We start from the raw sequence: 23,787 nt of genomic DNA, 5'->3' as shown, positions 1-23,787 counted from the left end.
CACATGCGCGCACACCCACACGCACAGGCGCGCACACGCACACTCTTTTCCCCTCGCCCAGGGTCTCAGCTCACCAGGCGCCGACCGTGGGGCACCCACCCTCTCAACCAGCCTGGCCCCCGTCTCCCGCCCGCTGCCGTCCCGGGCCGGCCGCCCGCGGCCCGCCCTTCCTCCGTCTGCATGCCAGGGTCACCCCGGGACAGGCGCCCTCCCTCCGCGCTCCCCGCGGTCCCGGCCCGGCTTCTGGCGACAGCGGAGCCTCTTGCCAGCTCCGGCCTTGAGTTTTCGCACAGAGCTGTGCCTCCCACAGCCCCACAGCCAAACCCCAAACCTGCCCCTGGCGAGGAGGACCGAGCCCCGGCTATGACCACTGCGACCACCGCGCGGTGGGCTTCCCAGCTGGCCTAAGCAAGGGCGCGCCCAGGGGGCACTGCTACCAGCTGGGATGGCACAGCTCACCTGGGTTTTGCACCCCTGGTGTTTCCAGCCCCTAAGTTGGGCAGGGCTTCCCTGTCTCCAGATTTGCACCTCCGTGTGGAGTCTCTGGCAGCCCCATTACCCTCACAGCCCTGGCATCACTCCAAACAAACAGGTAGGGTGGGGCTGGTTGGCTCCTAGGCCCCAGCAACCCCCACCCCGCGCGCACACATACCTGCTTTTTTTAAGGTAAAGAAATTAAACATGATGAGCAACCTCATTGCCTCCCCCCAACTCCCTCCAGACAGAACTCCATTCATTTACCAGGACTTACAACGCCAATATCAATTTCGCCCAATTTAATGTTTTCTATAAATGGAATCACAGAGAATGTGCTTTCTTGTGTCTGTTTTCTAACTTCATGTTATTGAGATTCATCCATATTTTTGCCTGCAACCGAAGGTTGTTGGTTCTCCTTGCCATATAATATTTCTCTGTATTAATATAGCACAGTTTATGTGTACCCATTCTGTTTTGGTGAATATTGGAGTGGCTCCCAGTTTGTGGATGTTGCAAAAAGTGCTGCAGTGAACATTCTAGTACCTTTTGACAAACACTTTTGCATTTCTGAGGATAAATACCCAAGTACAGAATATCTTTGCCATAGGAAGGCATACACTGAAACTTGGTAGGTGTGGCCCACAAGAGTTCCAAACTCTCATCAGAAATATATGACAATCTTGGTGGCTCCAAGACCAAGAATTTATTGAGGACCTACTGTGTGTTGGAGATAGAACTGTGGACAGAGTTTATCAAGTCACTTTACTGGAACTCTATCAGGAGAAGTAAACAATAAACTTACCAACAAGTCACTGGTGGTAAGTGCTGGAAAAATGAGGGCTCTTAAAATGGACTTGTCAGAGGCCACTAGAAGGATGTGACAAGGGGTTACACCTCAGTAACAAGCAGGGACTTTTGGTGAACACCAGCCAGAGCCATGAGATTGCTCCAACATTCATCTGTTCATGGTTTTATGTTTGTTTTGTTTTGTCTTCCCGCTTATCAGGTTCTCTAGACTTGGAAAGAACTAGGTTTCCAATTTCAAGTTCTTCAAGTTCACTGTGAGGCTGCAGGTGGGGAAGTCCAGGGAAAGCCCCAGGCTATAACACCCATCTCTCCTAGTCTCTGAACTCCAAGACACTCACCCTGGGATATTTCCAACTGCAGATATATAATTAAGTCTCATTATGCTTTATCCCTTTACTCTATGTTCTGCCAAGTACTTTACCCCTTGAAAAAAAAATATTTCTGACTTCCAGTCATTGATGAGGTAGATATTCAGGGAGTCCCTGCAAAGAGATCAGACTGCAGGAAAAACATGAATCCAGGCCAGGGGAAAAGTCAGTGAATTTAAAGGGGGTTCTGGACAGCTCACCCCCCACTCTCCAGGCACTGCGCTGGAGGCACTGCACAGTATCCCTTTAACTGCACAGCAAGCCCTTCTGTTGGGGTGGGCTTCATTATTAGCTCTACTTAACACATAGCAAAATAGGCCCAGGTAGGTTACCTACCTCATCTAAAGTCACCTAGGTAGTAACTAGGGAAATTTAGATACAAAGTCAGAAATTGTCTAATTTTGAAATCTGCTGTATCATTTTAGGATTCCTGGGGACAGAGCCTGTGACTAAGATTTATGCTGAGGCTGTGTGTGTGTGTGTGTGTGTGTGTGTGTGTGTGTGTAGTGTTTTTAGGAAAATGTGAGGGAAACAGCTTGACATAGGCAGAAAGGGGGAGCAGCAATGTGATCCCACTTGGAGACTGGCTTTGATCTACATTTCGAAGAACTTGAAGTATAGCACAGTCAGTCTCTGTTTGAAGCAGAAGAGGAAGTTTTTGAGTTCATTGTGGGCCAATCCTGGCAGTTCTCTAGAAAGGGACTTAGCAGCCAACATGTCAGAGGGCAAGAGATGGATGTAGCTGTGTTATAGTTTGAGTCTGGATTTCCCCTCTGCCCCAATATTTCATGTAGTCATGGGAAAAGGCTTCTAGAATTTGTGATTAATTCATGGTTCGATGTTGGAGTTATGGGTGTGAGTGCTACACCCACCCTAGGATGTGTGTGGCCTACATACAACATAAAGGACAAAGAATCTTCTCTCCACACTCCTCTCTTTTTGCTCTTGTTGCCTTTGCTGTTTTCCACTGCTGTGAACTGTGGCTCCTCTGCCACACCTCCTTGCCTTGGAACCAGCTGATTATGGACCAAAACCTCCACCTGAGAGCTCAGTAAACCTTTCCCGCCTTCACTTTGGGTGTCGGGTATTTTGTCTCAGTAGAGAGAAAAGTAACCAATACAACTGTGCATCTACTATACCCAGTTCAGTTTAGGGTACCTCACTATCTGGAGTATCCAAAATGCCAGACATATCAGTGCCCCAAAACACGGCAGTTGGCCTATCTCCTATGACTTTCACATTTCTAGGGTTCTTTACATACTAGACAGTACCACCTAGTAGGCTTGTGAAAACTCCCCTTCCAGAGCAGATAGTGCAGTAGGACTGGGTGGGATCTGATGGTCTGCATTTCTAATAACCAGGTGTTGCTAGGTTGCTTAACTGAAGTCCACCATTTGAGATCCCCTGCCCTGGAGCATCATTTCAGAGTCTTACATCGATTCCCTAGGTTAGTATGTCCTGTGCCTAACTTTAACTAGGATTTCCAGACAGAATATCCCCAAATACTACTTCACTAATACAGTTACAAAAGCCTTTGGCAGATGACTGGGATGCCCAAGTCTTTATGGCATCTTTGACTCAAAGATTCAATCATAGAAAACAGGGAACTAAACATAGACTAGAGGCAAAATACTGAATTAGTAAGAATTTTGTTTTCAGGCCCAAAACTGTTTTCCTGCCTCATATGAATCCTCCTTCCCTCTTCCACAAAAGGACTCAGAATATTACATGCTGAAGCTGGCTCATGCCTGTTTGCAAGAGTTCAGTTGAACCAATCTCTTCCCCACTGGCACTGAAATCTGCCAAAGTGAGAATACTTGCACAGTGAAAGTCAAAAAATGCTGAAGAGCAGAGCTCTTTTTCTCAAAGAGCTAGTTACTAAACTTTTACATCTCTTCTTAAAAGGTATTTGAAAAAAAAACTTAAGCTCACATCAATGTGTAATTTACTAATATTAGATGCAAGTGAATATTTCTGCATACTAGATGCATAGCTGCTGTGTCCAGCACTCTGCTGTGTTCTTTTCTTTTATTCTCAAAATAAAGTACTAAGGCATTTTTGTCTGGAGACTAGAAAGGAGGAAACAGACGCTCAGAAAGCTAGCTGACTTGTTCAAGTACATACAGCCAGCAAATAGCAGCACCTGTTTTTCATTCTATACCTACTAACCTCATTTCAGTTCTTTTTCTTTTTTCTTCCTACCTTTTTCAGCTCAAGAGAACAGGTTTTAAAACCAGAGAATGATTATTCAGTGTAGCAGTTCATAAATATTTTAGTTTCAGGGTGGCTTCATACTCTCAAAAGTATTGAAGACACCAAATTGCTTTGGTGTAGTGGATTAGGTCCATCAATAACACTAATGGCATTGTAGTAGAAACAAAAATGTTTAAGATGTTTTTTACTAAATTATTTAAAAATAAGGATGACAAACCATTACACCAGCCATCCCCAACCTTTATGGCACCTGGCCAGTTTCATGGACAATTCTGGCATGGATAGGGGTGGGAGGGGTGGGAGGCAATCCAATGACTCCCTGTGAATGCAAAACAATTACTGTGACTTGATTATTTGGAGACTCATTTCCTTATACTGATATGTAAAAAGCTGGCTAGGATATTTCTTTCTTTCTTCAGTTGGCTCTAAGCATTGCAAATAAGGGTAGCCAAGGTGCTAATATGTAATCTCTAAAGCCAACAGACAGTCCTATTTCCTCACATAGTGTTCTCTGCACAATACAGATATGTACAGGGTATGAGCAAGCTAGACGTTAGAGCAAATAGCTCCGGGAATGTCAACTGGGTACAAGCCTCAAGATAAAGAAGCTGTGACTCCCCATGGCACAAGAGTTTGCATATCAAAAACCGAAGTGACAGCCTCCTAAAAGAATTCCATTGCTACCTTAATTGGATTATGTAAATTGATCTTTCTGAATATCTGTATTCTGCAATTTACAGAGATGCCATCCTTGCACCTGGCCAGCCAGCTCAAGTTACTCACGTAATTTCCTTCCATCCCCACTGCCACTCTTCCATGAGCCAAACCACTTCTGCACAAGATAATAAATTCTGAGAGATGCCTAGGATCAAGCCTTTGTCCACATGTCCTCACGAGGATTGGACTTAGGACCTCGTGGCTGTCCCTAACTTGGAACATGTCTTGGTGGTTTTACTCTTGCTGTGGTTGCACTGGTGGTGGCAGAATGGAATTAACCTGCTGGGATTCCACTAACATCTCAATGGGAATACAACAAATATAACTTTTTGGATTGTAAGGAAAACTAGGAAGAGGATTACAATACTTGGATGACTGAACTCCATTTTTGGGATTACAATTCAAAGGAGTGAGTAACCAAATCCCTCAAATGTACAATTCAAAGTAGGGTTCATGTTCTTGTGAGAATCTGACACCTTGCTGATCTGAAAGTTAGCAGAGCTCCATAACTCAAAGGATAGAGACCTTCTGTAAATACAAATGAAAACTTTCCTTGCTAACTTTTATTGGTACAAGTCTAAGATCCATGGTAAAGTAAGGAACACCATTTATTAAGAATACTTATAATTTCAAAACCAATAAAAGTAGTCAAGAGTTTTATACTTCTGCAAATTTTGTTAATGCTTGGAAAGTTTTGGCCATGTGCTGCAGGAAATCCTGCTGCATCCAGATTAGATTAGGAAGACTTTCATGGATCCCCAAAATGATTTTAGGGACCCACCCAAAAGGATTTGAATCACTCTTGAAGACTGCTAACCTAATTATTACATTTCAAATTTGAGATAAGGATGGGGAGGCAATGGGTTTCGAACTTTTAGTCTACTCACTTTTTTAGTCTACTTACTTTTAAGTAAGTCTGTCTTAGAATTTGGTTAAGGCTATGAGCTTGTGGTTATTCTAAAGTAAATACAAAATATATTCTTTTGCAATTGACATTTCTCTGCCTGTCCCTCTTTTCCTTTTCTCCGTCCTCCCTTGTTCCGTCTTTTAAACCTTAGTCTCTGCCAGCTCACTGATTTTCCAGAATCTAACAATGAATTTTGCAGGACCACCTATTCATCCAGCAAATGTTTATTAAATACCTCTAATGTCCCTTACCAGGCAGCAAGCCAGACACAGGGCACATAGCATATGCAAACCACTTACAGTAACTGCCTCCTTGGGGCTTACAACTTCACGGGAAAGACAGTGTGCTAAATCCAAATGTAGAAAAGTAGGTGGTGCTGTAAAAATCCACAGGAAACGCTCTACAGAGAGGCAAGTTGTTCCTGAGGGAGAAGTGAAAGGAGGTCTGAAGATTCTGAGTAGAAGTGGGTTTGAAAATGAGGATTGCAGATATTGGATATGAGAAATAGCATGAAAGAGACCAGAGAAATGAGGCCTATTGGATATGTCAAGAATTTGGGTCTTTCATAGAAGAAAAAAGTACATTTTAGATGCAAAGAAGTATGCTCTGGCAACATCATTCATATGGTTTGAGAATACAGCAATCTTCCTTGATCCATAAAAAATGCATTCTGAGACACCTCTCCCTGCTCCAGTAGATGGCTGCTACCTCAGAAGATACTGAACATATACTAATCTGGGCTTTTCCTAGTCGTACATACCTATAATACAATTTAATTCATAAAGCAGGCACAGTAAGAGATTTAAAAGATTAGTCACAAAATATAACATTATAATATAAACAATAAAATGTAATAAAATGGCTAACATCACTACTTTTGTGTTTGGGGCCTAGTATTAAGTGAAATGTGGATAAAACGAACACAAACACTACAGTGCTGTGAGAGTCAATCTAATAAGAGACGCAACTAATGAACAACTAGCGGGAAGGTGCTGTACACAGTGTGGCTACTCTGGGCAAAGGATGATTCATATCCAAGGCAGAAAGGACGACTGGGGCATCAAGGGATTGCATTATGCTCTTCAAATGGCCACAATTTAAAATTTATAAATTGGGTATTTCTCTAATTTTCCATGTAATATTCTCAAACTGTGGTTGACCATAGGTCACTAAAGAGTTAGAAAACAAAACTGCAGGGAAGTGAACAGAGGAAAATATTATAATCTGGGCAAGACAAGGCAATAACCTTGGTTCAAATGGGTAGAGGGAGACAAAGGCACAGATTTGAGACAAGTCAGGAGAGCAAACCAATAGGACTCAAAGTTGTGCTGGACAGAGAGAGAAAAGGGTGCCAGGGCTGCCTCTGGGATTGCTCAGGCGTGTAATGAACATCTCCTGTAGTAAGTCAGCGTTGCAGGCTCTGGTACAACAGTCTAGGAATTAGGATTGAACCTAATTAGAAGTAACAGAAAAATAAAAAATAAACATTCCTTAAATGACAAAGACATTTTTTCTTTGTGTATCTTCTCTCATTCAAATGTCTAGAAATCTAATTACAAGATTCTCCTTCATGAAATGCCCTTTTAGTTGCTCTGGGAGCAATCTTTCTTCCTGAGATCCCCAAATAAGACTGTTCTAGTTCCGATCATTTTACAAACATTCTAGCCTGCATGGAAAGGGGAAGAACAAAAAATAAGGGGCAATAAGGAAATATCTCAGAGGCAATCACTCAATTCTTCTGCCTAAAATGTATTCAGCAGACCTTAGAGAAGTTGCAAAGAATTTTGGGAAATGATGTTTTCATTTTTGGGCAGCTATATGTTCTGATAAAAATTTTATTACCATGGAAGGAGAGAAAGAAGATATTCAGAGGCAATCCAGTTTCTCCAAAGACAGAAGTATATCCAGGTGTTTCATTTTGGATAATTATAACCGTTGATGTCAAAGGTTTCTATCTTGGGAATCTTAGTTTGCTTCATCTGTCAAAGTGGAGGATTTCCATCAAGAGACCCTATAATTTCCACCAGTTCCAGATGAGGTATTAATTATATTTGATTTGTTACTGAAGATACAAAGCGTTTTTTTCCAGTACCAGAAATCGAACTCAGGACCTCACGCTTGCCAGGCAGGCACTGTGCCACTGATCTAAATTCCTGGTCCCACAAAACATTTTCATGATTTTCTTTGAGAATGTTAGATTACTGAAACAAGTAGAAAGCCATGATCTTTCTAATTGTGATATATTTGCTGTTTTTGTCTCATAGAAAATAAAATATTAGTATAGCAGAAAAAAGTAAAATTTTTGTGGCCGTATGCGTTAAGGTGGTGTGAAAAAATGCTAGAATGATAACTCTGAAAGAAACAGAAAAACACTTCTTAAATTAAAAATAATTGACTCTGAGTTGCAAGTTTTTTTAGTGGTAGAACAATAAAAAATTATTCGCTGTTATAATCACCACTCCAAGTCTATCTAGGGTCAAGGGACAGGTTGCCTGTTTTTTTCTGTTGAGATAGTGTTTATTTCTTGGTGTTGTTTGGGTTACATTTTTAAAATTTAATTTAAGTGATGATGTAAGAAATAATCCATAACAATATTGATTACCCAGAGAAAAGAACTTGAATTTATAATTTGCTGGGGTTATAATACAGAGTAGATAGTTTATACAGGTTATCTGATCCTGACTTTTGTCACTTTCTTCTAAATCCAGCTTTCCTTAAGGCAAAAAAAAAGGTCAAATGTCATGGCAACTTTGAGTCTAATTCTAATTATCTATTTAATTAATTGAATTAGCACTAGGGTTCAGTGATAGTTTTCACTTCATTTACTATGTAAAACTTTTCTGATTTGATTTACTGCATTTTTATGGTTCAGCAACCTGAAGACATGAAATCCAATCTGTTTTCCATCAATGGTTAGTTAATTCTTTTAAAGACTTCTTAAATATTAAGAATATTAAAGAGACAGCATTGAATATGTCTTATAAAATCACAGTTTAAATCACTGAGTATATTCTTGTTAATAATTTAACAAACTTAGTAAATAAGCGTCTGTAGAAATATCTTTTCTCCTGCAGTATGGGTAACAGGTATCTTAAATTTACCTTTCTTCATTGCTTTTTTTTTTTTGGCATTGGGAATCCAACTCAGGACCTTGTACTTGCCAGACAGATGCTTATGCTTCTAGACTATATCCCCAGCTCTTCATTGCTTTTTAAGCTATAAAGTTCACACACAGAACTTTTAGTACACACTTGTGTTTAAGTATGTGTAGACATAAGTAAATATATATAAATATAAATATTTTCACCTATTTTCCTACAGGGGATTACTTGCCATGCAAAATAGCATGGTTTATTATCAATTTGTATGACTTTTGAATATAAACTCACTTACATCATTAAGGTTCTGGTAAGTTCATAAATGCAGCAACCAACGACACACCAGGAGGGATAATTTGTCTAGTTTTAAGATAGAAGCTAAACTTGCTTGTTGAGATTTGTGCATAGATAAGAAACTTGACTCACTATAGTTTTATAGCTGCTCAGAGATTTAAATATTGTGGAATCATTGTCTATCACAGCTCATAATGCACTTAAATTTAGAGCCCCAAGTAACCCCACCCAGCAGTTGGCACATTGTGGAGGCCTTCAGCCTGAAAAACCACAGCTGTGTTTATATGATAATTTAAAAGCCCTATTACATATGCAAGCAACTGGGTTCCATGGCTCAATCACAATTCATTCATTTTACTTAAAAAAAAAAAGAAAAAAACAAAGAAATAAAATCAGCGAACTATAGCATTATGGCCAGTTCCTAAAATTCATAAAAGTCAGGAGATTGAAAATTATAGCTCTACAAAACCCACAAATCTTTTCCATTTCCCATAGATAAAGTTCACAGCAAAAATTCCAGATATGTAGTTAAGGTATGGTATTCAACTCAGCAAACATTTATTTATTAAGGCAAGAAAGCCTGATCCTATAATAAGAGTAACTGAAACACAAATAAGGCAGGGTTCTTACCTTGAAGATCTAAAAGTTTAATGGTAGATATTTATACCTTGTGTATACATTTGCTTGCACACATGCATCAAATATACATGCACTGGATGAAGAACATCAGTAACAGAGCTATATTTGCTTTCAGATATCAATTAAATTGTTCAGTACTTTCTGTTGGAATGGTATAGGTCTGTGCAGTATTACCTGTGGTTCACATATAAAAATTTCCAACATTCTCATTTTTACCTAGTTTTACAGTAACCCAAGCAAAAGTATGTGTGGTTGAACATTAACACATTGCTAAATTCTGAAAAACTGTGTGCAATGAAATATTTTTCTCATAATGCTTAATTGTTGGATCAAAGGTAAACTTAAAATCATATTCTAATTTAGATACTTTTTTAGACCTAGACATTTTCCATATTTTTGCTGTGGAATATGTGTGTATAGTGATAAGGAGATGTACCAGCTTATCATAAAAAAATCACTTTGCTCTGAAATATTTACTTTTTTAAAAAAAGATGCTATAAGCAAAAAGAACTTTTATGACTATACTGGAACATAACACAGTCTGTTTTCAACTTACTTGTAGGTTGCATTTCAGGAATGATTGGAATAAAAAAAATTTTACTGGAAATAACCTCTTATATACTAGAGTTTTAAGAAAGCACAAGGAGCAATTCATTTACCTAAGGAATAGCTCTCTTATACACCCCCTTTTTCCTTTCCTTTTGAGTGCTTCCTGAGAGGGAGATCAGTAGTGCTTGATCTTTCCAACTCTGTAGGTAGGGATTTCACCTCTAAACCCCAGTTAACTGGAAACCAGGACTCCTGAAGTGACGGAAGAGAGACTAAAAAGGAGAAAAGGAGGACTCAGAACTATGACAACACAGCTGTAAGGGATGAAAAGATGAGTAAAAGGCAAGATACCTTCTGTTTTCTTTTCTAGATAGCTGCAGAGAAGAGTTGTTATTATGGAGATTAATAAAAAGTAAAAGATATCAAGCAGAATGACTCCATCTTATACATTTCTCTCTTGCAGTGAGAAAGAGAGAGACAGAGACAGATTGTTACATAAATTACAATTCTAAACTTACTAATTGAAGTAGCATGATTTAGGGAAGGTACTTAAACCACTCTGGGCCTCAGTTACTCTAGTAGAAAAAAAGAGATAACACTAAATTGATATGATATGTAAAGGACAATCTATGTGAGATTATGTAAAGTGATCAGTAAAATGTTCAGCATAAAAAACTCTCAATGATTTTAGCTGGCATTAATTTTGCAGCACATCATTAAAGGATTCAGGAACAGGGAGTTAAGTATATTCAATTTGAGGTCAGTTCTAGTTTAACTAAATTTGTAACCTTGAATGGGTCATTTAATTTCCTCAAGTCTCCTCAGATAAAATGGATGTGTATGTGTTTAGATAAACTAGTGCTTCTCAAATTTCCATGTGCAAAGAACTCATTGGAGATCTTGTTGAAATAGTTTCTGATTCAGCAGCTTGAAGTGGGCCTGAGATTCTACACCACTAACAAGTATCCAGAATGAGGTTGATTCTGCTGACCTGGGTACCACGCTTTGATCTGTAGTGATGCACATACCTTAGAATATCGCTTGGTGCTTTGGAAGTATGGTTTATAATTATGGTAAGGGTCCATTTTTATATAAAATTAGTGGATAAAGGATGCAAGTTCACATGACAGAAAAATCATTCTCAAAATCTCCTGAGTATTTTGTTTCTAGAACTCTGACATGTTTGGAAGAGAAGGTCAGGATGTGGCTGAGGGGTCAGATAGTTGGCTGCTTAGGTTGTGGGCAAAAGGGAATGCTTCATATCAGGTCCTAAGGGCAAGGGTAATTTTATGAGGTGGAAGTAGATTTTAAATTAGGAGATTTCTTTTTTCTTGATTCTAGAAGGTAATATGCCACGACAGTGAAAAAAAAGGGTGTTTGCCCACATGTATGTATCTACATGTGGGTGGATATGTATGCTAACTAGATTCAGTTATGCCAACTCTGTAAATTATTGACAAGTTACTTAATTTTCCTCAATTTAACGATCTCAGCTAAAACCTGGGAATGAGCATATTTTGTTTCTGATGAGCATTCTAATGAAAATTAAGTGATACAATGGCACAATGCCCACAGTACTTAGAAGAAGGCTTAGGTGCATGGTAAGTGCTCAGGTAAGGTTATCTGTTAAAATCATAGTCATCATCATAATTATTATGTTAGGAACATAGGAAGACTGAATATAGTTTAATTTTATTTCAGCTTTCCAAATTTCAGTGTGCAAAGAATCAACTGGAGGGGTTTTTGCTGCACGAATCACTGGATCCCACCCGACTCTTACATCTCTAACAGGTATGCAGGTGATAGGAAGACAGGCTTGAGGACCACATATTGACAATCACTGATCTCCAGTTACTTCCGGAAAGGAATGTCTGGAAAATTCACTGATTTTCCAAACAAGGGAAATTCAGTAATATTTCATACAAGGGAACTGACCTCATATGGGTCATGTTCTCATTTTAATCCATTTTTGGTGAAAGTATTTAAAAACGTCATTTTTGTTCTTATCTCAGTGAAAAGGAGTTCTTAAATATATTGAACTTTTCTAAAAAAAACTAAAGTCATATAGTAGGTTATCTTGAATTCAGAAGAAATAAGGAAGTGAGAACATTTTTTGGAAGTAGGAACTTTTGACTTTTGAATTTTAAATTGACTTAAACCATATTTCTACAATTTCTTTTTCAAAGGCACTATCATGGATTCCCTAAAAGTGATGGTGGTAAAACTTAGTAGAATTGGCTGCTTAGGAATACGTGTGAGGTAAATTTTACTTTCTTTATTGCTGTGACTGCTAGATTGTAAGAAGCAAAAATGGTGTAGGTGTAGACTGTACTAGAAAGGTGCACCAGACGATACGAAGGTGTGTAGAATTCCTTGATTCACCTTTCCTAGGCAGAAGTTATATGTACTGTTCTCAGCCTTGTCTTATGCTTTCTTAATTGTACAACATATTGCTGTCATTGCAGAAACATTTGACAGATATATTAAACTGTTAGGAAGCCAAGAGGGTGAGACAGGTTAGGCTTCGAAGCTTCCTCCACTGCAAACCTCTTGTGATTCTTTAATACTTCTGATTTCCTTGTCAGTTGCTACGACCCCATGGTACAATATCCAGTGTCAGTAGGTGACTGGCTCAGGGCTTGGGATCTCTCCTGCAAAGATGACAGATTAATTCCCCATGACACACTCTTTACTGCTCTCCTGCTTCCACATGGATCTTCTTTCAATCTGTTCTTAAATTGCTGTTTAGCTCTACAAAGGTATGTGAGACCAGGTAACAAAACTTGGCAAGAAATATAGACTCAGAAAGAGTAAGCAGACCAATGAAAAACACAAAAGACCACTTGTGGGGTTTTTTAGGGTCTCAGGGAGTGGCTTCTCTTAGGTTTATATTTCAGAGGAATAGAAATATTCATCTCACTACAGAAAGAATGGTTATCATCAAGAAATCAACCAATAACAAATGTTGATGGGGCTGTGGGGAGAAAAGAACCTATCTTTGCTTTGGTGGATGTGTAGACTGGTTCAACCACTGTGAAAATCAGTGTGGAGATTCCTCAAAACACTAGATCTGAAGGTCCCATTTGATCCAGCTATTTCCCAAATAACTGAAAATACCATACCACAGCAATATGTGTGCACCCATGTTTATAGCAGCATAATTTGTAATGGCTAAGTCTTGAAAACAATTGAAATGCCCATCAACTACGTAATGGATAAAAAAATGTGATGTTTTTTACATAATGGAGTAGTACTCAGTTATAAAGAAGGATAAGCTAGAGGCTTTTATAGGTAGATGGATGCAAATTAAAACCATACTCATAACTGAAATAAATTAGACTTGCATGTGTAAATGTCATATTGTCTCCCTAGTGTAAAAAACTTAATGAGTAAATAGAATCCAAAATGTACAATACATATTGTGAAAGTGAAAGGGGAAGAAACTGTTCAAAAGGAAAGAACAACTGAGATGGGGGAAAAGAGAAAAGAAAGAATGGGAAAGATTATATATACAGGATATATAATTATACTACTAACCTTTATTAGTTCATCAAAAAGAACAGTTTGTGCTTTCATTGTTTGATCATTTTTTCATGCCCTAGATCTTGTAATCTGAGCAACTACTTGGAAGATAGCAATGTGCAATATATTAACCACTGTTGATCTCTTATTATGCTCTTTTGAAATTCTGTATCATAATTTTTGTTCTTTTTTGTTGTTGTTTATTTTTGAAAGTACTCATCTTTAGCCTCCATAGCTGTCACGTTATAGTAAAGTTCAACTGGACTGGGGTATATAATGGTAGAGTGTTTGCCTAGCACTCATGAGACCCTGGATTTGATCCCCAATCCAAAAAAAAAAAAAAAAAAAAAAGAAAATTATTCAACTGTTATTTACATTTCAGAACAAATTGTGTTTGTCTTATCAAAGTGACTAACAAAAAGATTGCTACAAACAAATGGTAAGTGAAACAGCATGCTATATATTCTACTTGAGCATATTTCTTTATTTCAGTTAAATATTCAATTAAACATTGTTACAAGCTCACTGTTAAGCCAACTGCTCTGTATACATATATGTATGCATGACTTAGAAGTCCCAATATTTCATTTCTATTGTTATAGGTGTAACTCCTGATGACAGATGGGAAAATGTTTTAAATAGAAAGGAATTCAGAGGGAACTAGGTAATAAGACTCTTTTTACTTCACTTCTTTGTTCCACATCTTCTTTCCCTCGGTGACAGCCTATTAGCGAGAAGCCTCTTAACAATGCATCAGTTTTATTTGAGAGACTATCTGATTTACACTTGTTTCTCATGGCTAGTGGGTCTCTTTAGTCAAGACTATGCCAGGGACAGATCGGTTTTCCATTTGTCATTCCTAATGACCTGTAACTGTTCTACTGACAGAGTCTTTTATTTCTGGTGTAAACATTTTGCTAGCTTGTCATAGGTCATGCAGGCACTCTATCAACTCCCTGCTAATTTATCATCACTGGGCAGCTAACTTCCATTGTGTAAACTAAGTCCTTCTTTTCATGATTTTATGGTGTTGGCAGTAGCAGTAAGTATAACTTATTTTGTCTCATCAATAACCTGAGAAAAGGAACCTTTTTAAAATCCTTTCATTCTGACTAAATTATTTGTTACTGTATTCTTAAAAAGATGAGTAGTTTTATGTTGCAATGTTTATACCGAGTTATACAGTGCCATGTGTGGGTGCCATAAGAAAAAGCATAAAATCTAAACACATTGACTCTGTGTTCTGAGATATTCACAAAGGGGAATACAGTTATATTACTATAAGGTACTCAGATATATTCTAGAGTTATTGTGCATTTCCTTTGCTCCATTTTGGGGAAGTACTAATTGTCAGTGATGCAAAATTAGTGAATGCCCATTTTCAAAAATATTTGCAGCAATATTTGTAAGAAATCATCTTATATTTGGTAAATTCATATCTGTTCAGTGGGCTTTTTTGTAGCAATATAATTAATACTTGAAATGTCATGCTTCAAAACTAATTTTTTTCAATTTTGAGAAAAACAAAGTTCTAATTAATTACATTGTTTCATGATAGATAGAACTAGATAAAATAAGATAGGTTAATAGTAAGCTTGATTTTTTTCTCTACTCTGTGTAAGATACTTAAGCATGTTAGTAAGCAGTTTCCTAACCTAGAAAGTCAAAAAGCAGCAACAGCAAAATTGATATTCTCTGATATCTGAAGGTAAGAACAGCTGGAGATAATTTTGCCCCCTAGAGGACAGCTGGCAAAATCTGGAGACTTGTTTTGTCTCAATCTGAGGGGTGGCAAAAGGGTTGGATGTGGGTTCTACTGGCATCTAGTGGGTAGAGGCCAGGGATGCTACTCCACTTTCTCTAATTCTAACACAGTTCCTCACAGCAAGGAATTACCCAGCCCAGAATATCAGTAGTGCTATGTCTGACAAACTTGGGCCAAAAGCATTGTTCTGAGCATAAACACCAGTGAGACAATTGACCTTTATTTATTGAATTGTGATCCTCTTCAAGGGTGAAAACATACCAACCTCAATAGAGGAACTCAACCTAGGATATGAAAACACAGGTAATCTTTGTTCTCCATCTCATTGAGATATATTACATGAATCATTCCAACACAGTGATCCCTGATCACTTGTTTATTAGTTCCTATAAATTATTTTATTTGTTATTCCTAATTTTAACATACTGTAAAGTCAAGATGTGGCATCACCAGACCCCATGAAATTCATTCTTCCATTTCCTAATAGTTCCTAAGCTGATGATTAAGTGTGGTGTTCAACTTGTGAAAGTTTATACTATCCTCTGGTTTTTTAAAATTATGTTTATGAAACACAGCCTTTAAAACAGGATGTAATTTAAAGCAGATGTTCTCCTAAACTATTTTTTATTTGAATACAACAAAGTGATAAAAGGAAAATAACTGAGAAACATGAATAGGGCTTCAAGATAAAACATTTTACCTTTTTTAAAATACTGTATTTGTTTTCTTCTTTTTCAGTACACATTCTGATGCATTCTTTTGTGATTTAATTCCATATTAGCTATTGCTTTAGTCCATCCTTTCTTATTAACTTCTGACTTCTCTGTTCTATATGATAGGATCTTTTTATGCTCATCACTCAATTAATTCTTAGCTGAAATGTAAGATTCTCAAGAAGGTCTCCTGTGACTATCTGATTTAAATTAAATGCTTTTACCCATTGCCCTCTCTTGTGGCTTGTTTTTCTTTATATCTATCTTAGTTTGTATATTTATGTTTCTATCTGAATATACTTCAAAATGAAGGCCTTTCTCTGGTTGCTGAACAGAAATAGAATTACATAGGCTTCTAGAATGTAAGCACTAGGAATTATGTAGTCCAACATCTTGCATTTATTTATGTGGATGGGAGGACCAGGAAAGAAATGACTAGGGTTACACATTGTTATGGGCCCGGATAAGATTAGCTATAAATTTAACATTTAGAGTTTCTGAATGATTTTATTTTCTCCTGGGTTGGAAAAAAATATTCCAGAGATTGTAGAAAATAGATGTTGGATGAAGGCATTCTAACTTAGAGTTTAGTGGCAATTAGGAAATGCTATAAGGAAATATTCTTAAGATTTTTCTAAGAACTGAATCACTTCCTCTAGAAGGCCAGAGTTCAAGGCTAAAACTCACAGGCAAAGGAGTCTGTCTTCAAGTCTGACTTCAGCCATATTTTTGGCTTTGTGCTCATCTTTGCCAAAGATGGGAAAATCCCTCCTTTTTCAAAGAATTTACAACTTGTTGGATGATATGTAGGTATCACAGGGGGAATGAGTTTGACTGTCTTGCTTACTGCTTTTATTCTAAGTCTGAAATATCCTGTTCAGGTAGTTGGTTTTATGAGCCAGGGTCTCACTATGTAGTTCAGGCTGGCCTTCAACTCACTATGTAACCCAGATTGGCCTCAAACACATGGTGATCCTTCTGTGTCAGCTTCTTGAGTGCTGGAATTACAAGTGTTTGCCACCACTCTAGGCCATAAAAAAATACCCTTCAAGGTAAGTTTTAACCTTTGCAATTTTCCCAAGTTTTCTAATAGTATAAATTACTTTTATCCCAAAATATTAATGGCAGATCACATTCATTAATCACTTATTGTGTGCCAGTCATCATGCACTGTATTATTTATCAATTGTTATAGATTCCTCACACTAGACCTATCAAGTAAGTACAATTGTTTTCTCCATTTTTACAGGTGAAGAGACTAAAGTTGGAGAAACTAAGCAACATGCCTGAATCATATGATTAGAAAGGACACATTTAGAAATGAAACTTCTAATTAGCACATTATTAGTATAAACTACAGTGGTAAGTTTTGCCCTTTGTTCGTATAACGGCAGCTCAGAATTTTCTTATACTAACTTTGGATTTGATTTCCTCCACATGTATCATTTATATGCTCCACAGTTTTTTGTATGATCTTTATGACTAATATTTTACACAATGCTATGTAAACTGAAGACAAGGCGAGTTTTATTTCAAAAGACAGCTACAACCATGTATTAGTTAGCTTCTTATCATAAGACACAGTATTCAACATCCATAATTTAAAGGAAGAGAGGTTTAATCTGTTCAAAATTGCACTCTATGATTGGCCAGTTCGCAGACAGAGACACCATGGAGGAAGGGCATGGCAGAGGAAAGCTCCTCAACCCATGGCAGCTATAACCAGGGAGGAAGACATCTCCTCCAAAGACCGCAGGCCCCATCTCCTAACAGTACATTCAGCCATGAACTCATCAATGGACCAATACACTGATGAGTATAAACACTCACGATGCAATCACAACCCAAACGCACCCTCCCCCGACCTCTAAACACATGTCTCTGGGGGAATATTTTAGATCAAAGCATGAGAGTCCACTCCTGGTTCCCTAAATGTTCATGTCCAACTGATTATGCAAAATGTATTTAGTCCATCTCATTAAGTAAAATGCATTTAGTCCATCTCTAAGAGTCTCCAAAATCAACATTTTCAGTAGTGCCAAAATATCCAAGTCTAAAGTCTCCTCTGAGACTCACAGCGGTGTTAGCTGTGAGCTCCCATAAAACTCAAAAGAAAGTTAAATACTCTCAACATATAATGGGGTAGAGCAAATATTTCCATTCCAAGAGAGGAATAAACATGGGAATAGAAAAGAATCAGACCAAAGCAAGTCCAAAACCTAGTAGGGCAAATATTAAATCCTTTATCTCTGTGTTCTGCAGCCAGGCCATCTAGTGGTGAGATGTGCTCTTTAGCTCAAGGGCTAAAGAGTGGGGAGCCTCACTCTTAAGACTGTGCTGGTTTTGTCCACATGGGCTCTCTCTTGTGCTGGCCCCACTCACTCTAAAGCTTCCTCAGCAGATGTTCCATGTTCTTGGCATTTCTATATTCCTAGGGTATATAGTATATCTTTGGCTTTATTCCCACAGCTTCATATACAGTCTTCTCAATGGTTCTTTGCCTGACTTCCAGATCTTCCTCTGAAATCTGAGTGGAGGCTTCTCTTACACCACAACTCTTGCATTCTGCATGCCAATAAAGTCAGCATCACATGGAAAATGCCAAGGTTGGCTTCCAGGTCAAGCTAGAGCTGGGCTGCCTTGAACCATGGTTGCACTAGTCTCTGAGTGCCAGGATAATTGAGCACAGTGAAATTAATCCTGGGGAACTAACTCCCTAGGAGACTTCTCTCTCTCTTTTTTTTAAATCTTATTCTTTTTTATTGGTACCGGGGATCAAACTCACAACTACACACTTGCAAGGCAGGTGCTTATGCTGCTAAGCTAAATCCCCAGCCCCTAGGAAACTTTTCTTGAGCAGGTATTCCCAGGAACTCTCTTTCCAAATGAAAAGTTTATAGTTTTTGCACCTTTTGACCTCTGATGGGTGGAGTCTTGCTGATTTCTGAAATGTAAAAAATAGTTACAATACATAAAAATAAATTTCAAGAAGACCTAAATTGCCCTCAAATTCAAAATCACATTTAACAGACAAGCAAACATCAATTTATGACTTTCATTTCAGATATGACTCATTCAAAGATTCTAAGGGTCTGAAAATAGTCCATAACTATAAGCATCATATTGTATTATGTCTATTGTTGTATCTAGACGCATTAGAGTTTATTCCACAAAAATGAATAAGAGTTTCTTTATGCCCTACCTAAACAGGAAGGATATTTTCACTGAGTTTTTAAAATCACATTTCTATTTTTGATGTTACATCATCCTATTTTCTGTTGCTATCATATCTGACGCTGGATAATTTATAACAAAAGAGATTTATTTAGCTCACAGGTTTGAAGGATGAAAGCCAAAGATTGAGGAGTCCCTTTGGTTCACTCACCAGTGAGGGCTTTCCTGGCTGTATCACATCATGGAAAATAGCGTTGTGGAAGGAGTACATGAGAGAAGGAGAGATCACATGGGCAGATAGAAAACCAGAAAGTAGAAAGGAGTCAGTCTTGCTTTTTTATAACAAAATCCTCTTGAGAGAACTAGCCAGGATCCCAGAAGAACTATAATTGATTCTGAAGGGAGTATCCCCAGTGACCTAAGTAACTCCCATTAGTCTGGAGCTCTTAAAGGTTCCATCACCTTTAGAGACCATTACACTAGGGATTAAGCTTCCAAGGAGAAGCTACATTCAATCCAAAGCAGATATATTTAAAGTTAACTCAAAAAATATATAAATAAAAATAATGACACTTAATTAACATGTTTTGGGAAGATGTGTCTTGAACTACTAGATTTTTTTCTGTGATTGCCAAAAACATTAACAATATAGTGTACTTTAATATGTCCACAGTGGACATTATCATTACAATCCAATTTTCAGTTACTCAGTTCATCTTAAACCTATCTTTTAAAACAGCTGGAAATTAAAATTTAATTTGGAGAGGTTCAGTATTCTTATTTTCCTTTCCCCATTCACCTTTTTCTTGATGCATTTTAATTCCTCAGCATTTTTCTTTTTGCATAGGCTTTTAAGGATTTGGGTTAGTTCATAAAAGATGATTTGCAGCTGCAAGTGAAAGTTGTAATTAATTGCTACATAAGGCAATAGCCATTTTTTCAATAGCCATTTTGAATATTGATTATTTTAAGGATTTTTTCATATTTTAATGCTGAGTATTTACCCATTCAAGCTAAACTCCATGTGGCTTTGGATATTTTATTTGTGATTAGTGTAATGAACTGAATTAGCAAATGCTAATTGATCTAGTTGTTTAAAATCATGCTAGTACCTCAGAATGTGCTTTGATAGAATAATTCTGAATGGAAGAATTCAAAGTTGATGAATTCAGAAATTCTACCCTTAAGCATATGCCCAAAACATATGAGTACATGTATCCACAAAAATAATTGTTCAAGTATGTTCATAGCTGTTTTATTTGTAATTTTCCCAAGCGGGAAACATCAAATATCCATTAATTGGAGAATAAATCAACAAATTATGGCATATTTATATAATGGAATATCAAACAGAACTTTAGAACTTTCTAATCCATTCATAATGTAGATTTACCTTGAAAACATTACACTCAGGAAAGAAACCAGATACCAGAAATAACGTTATGTATGATTCCATTTATAGAGTTCAAGATCTGACAAAACTAATCAATAATGATAGAAGTCAAAATAGTGGTTACCTCTCACAAATGAAGGCAATTATTAGCAGAAAAAATACAGAGAAAGTTTCTGCATTGCTAGGAATTTTTAAAATTCTCGCTGATGGTGGTAATCACACCAGTACATAAAAAGGTAAATCATCTAATTGAATACTTAGATTTAACCTATTTTGCTGTATGTAACCACAAATCAGTTAAAAACTTTTCGCTCTGAACTTACAGCCTTTTAGTACATTTTATTCTGGACCTTTATCTGTGTTGACGCATATAGGTCTATTTCATTATTTTAACCATATCTATTTAAAGAAAAGATGATTTATGCTGTGATGAAGTCTGGCTTGGCTGATGGGTATATTAATACTGCTGCTGCAACTGCAATGAATAAACGTTCACATTTCAGTGACTTAATACAAAAGAAGTTGATTACTCAATCACTGTAATAGTTCAATTTGAGTACACAGTTTTCCTCCACATGGTGATTAAGGGACCCAGACTCCTTCTAGCTTGCAACACACAGTTCTTGTCTAGGAGCCTCAGACTCTTCTACCTCCAGCTGGAAAACAAGAAAAAATGTGATTCAGGAATTTTCTAGCCAGTGGCATGCATGGTTATTTTTAGGTCTCTTCTAACTGTCTCAGGGAACAGCAGTCTCTACAGCAAGGAGCTAGGAAGATATCTCATGACTCTTAGAACATACTCATTTTTTTTGGCCTCAAGTGTCAGCCCTATGACTTCCTCTCTTGCATGTAAATTATATAATGAGCTAGTTAAAAGTACGACCTCTAGCTGATATGGTGACTCACACATATAATCCCAGTAAGCTGGGAGGCTGAGGCAGAAAGACCACAAGTTTGAGCACAGACTGGACAATTGAATGACTCAGCAACACCCTGCAAAACAAAATAAGTATATCTTTTGCCACTAATATTGGGATTGACTTTGAGCAGATTATTTGATCTTCCCCATCTGGAAAATGGAATACATAAAAAGATTGTTTCACACTATTTCTGGACAAACTTTAAAAGGTGCATATAGTATTTAGGTCAGTATCTGGAAAGCAATACATATTTAGTAAATGTTAGATGTATTACATGTTCATTTCTATATACAACTTTACCTATACCTCAACATACTCTAGGCTTTAACCACTTTCCTTAAAGCCAACTTCATGGGTATGTGATCTATACTGATATACAGTACATGAAGCCCAGAAGAGCCTGGTGCTTTGACACTAGTACACAATTGAATGTTGTGTTATCACCACTAAAATCTCTAATCAATTTGTGTGTGTGTGTGTTTTGTAGGGGAAATCTGAGGGGCCAGTGCAACACGTGCATGAACAAACCCATCCATGGCCACCACTCTTTACTGCTCCATTTACATACAGGATTCTTGATGAACATGAAATTCCACAGGAGCCGCAGTGTATGGGACTTCACTAAACTGAAAATAAATACAAGGTAAGCATGTTTCAACTACAGCTGAGGAAGTGGGGGCATGGACAACCCCAAGAGGCCAACTTTCCATTCCAATTAGAACTTGCTTTGAACATAGAAGGCAATGACTTAGAGACCTTTCCATGTGCTTTGTTCCTTGTGTTACTTCCCCATATTAGCTTGCCACCTACTCTGAAAAGGCTGGCATAGGAAAGGGAAAGCTAGGACAGCCCACAGTTCCTCTTCCTTTCAGTTATTTCTAACACAAATGTTCCAAAGGTAGTGGTATAAGGATGGATGCAGATCAAGAAATATGTGCAACTTGGTGACTTTGGGAGAACCTGTCTCAAAGTTTATGAAGAGGAGAAGGCTATTGAGGGTCTACCTCCATTTAAGGCCTCAGATTCAATTCCAAGTCCCCCCCAAAAAGTGATATAAAAACAGTTTTGTTCTATGCTTCCACTGTTCTAGAAACTACAAAACACATGGGTGTACAAGAGCTACAAAATACAAATAGTGTATCTTGTATATGAGTCAAAAGCTATTGCATATGCATTGAAAATGGACTTTGCACAATACAAAGATGGATGGTAAAATCTGTACAAAAAATTTAAAACATTATTTTACTTGCTAGAATGACATTACATAGCAAATTTTTAAATGCCATGACAATAACAAAAGAAAGTGGAAGAAAAATAATAGTTTTTCACTTTGCTTCTTCTGTGGCACTTTTTCTCTCAGAGCTTTTTGGAATAAAGGTAGAGCCAGCTGTAACTTTTCCTTTCTTTCAAAAGGAAACCTAACCTTTCCTTTCAAAAGCTCCATCCAGCTACCTTCTACTGGAAATCCTGCCTCTTCCCCCATTCTTCTTGGGCTATGTCAGCCCCTGTTCCATACACATCTCATGTAGCCTTTCCATGTCTCAGCTGGCTTTTCATATCTTTGGGTTCTGCATCTAGAGACCAAACCAATCACGGGTTAAAATATTTGAAGAAAAAAGTTGCTTTGTTACTAACCACAAAACTGTCTTACCTTATCATTAATTCATTAACAATACAGTATAATAACCATATACATTATATTAGGTATTATAAGTAATCTAGAGATGAGTTAAATTATGCAGAAAGATATGTATAGGTTACATGTAAATGCTGTACTGCTTTGTATATGGGACTTGCCCATCTGAAGATTTGGATAACTACAGAGGGGTCCTGCAACCAGTCCCTTGTGTATGTCAAGAGATGACTGTTTTACATATTTCTTACTGTATTATCATTCATAGTTAGTTAATTTTGAGTCTATTATCTCCCTTAACAATTTATCTTTTTTGAAGGACTAAGGTAGATTCTACAATCTTATCCATCTACCTTGGACCAGAATCACTGAGACCATCATAGAAAAAATAAATTCTAGGAACTAAGAGTAAACAAAGAGAATTAGAAGCTCCAGGACCAGTTCATTCATCTAGCTACACAGCCTGGTTAAGAGGCAATTATTTAATGAATGAAAGAATACCAATGTTTCCACTCTCTAAAATGGTGCTTTCTTTCATCTCTCACTAGTTACTGTATGAGGGATAGGTTCAAGCACCACCTCTCAATGAGTTATTAT

Source organism: Cavia porcellus, unplaced genomic scaffold (genome assembly GCF_034190915.1).
Source record: "Cavia porcellus strain 051 isolate PalLab524CR breed Dunkin Hartley unplaced genomic scaffold, mCavPor4.1 scaffold_10, whole genome shotgun sequence".
NCBI lineage: Eukaryota > Metazoa > Chordata > Mammalia > Rodentia > Caviidae > Cavia > Cavia porcellus.
The sequence above is the reverse complement of the archived record's forward strand: the minus strand, read 5'-3'. Positions refer to the sequence as shown.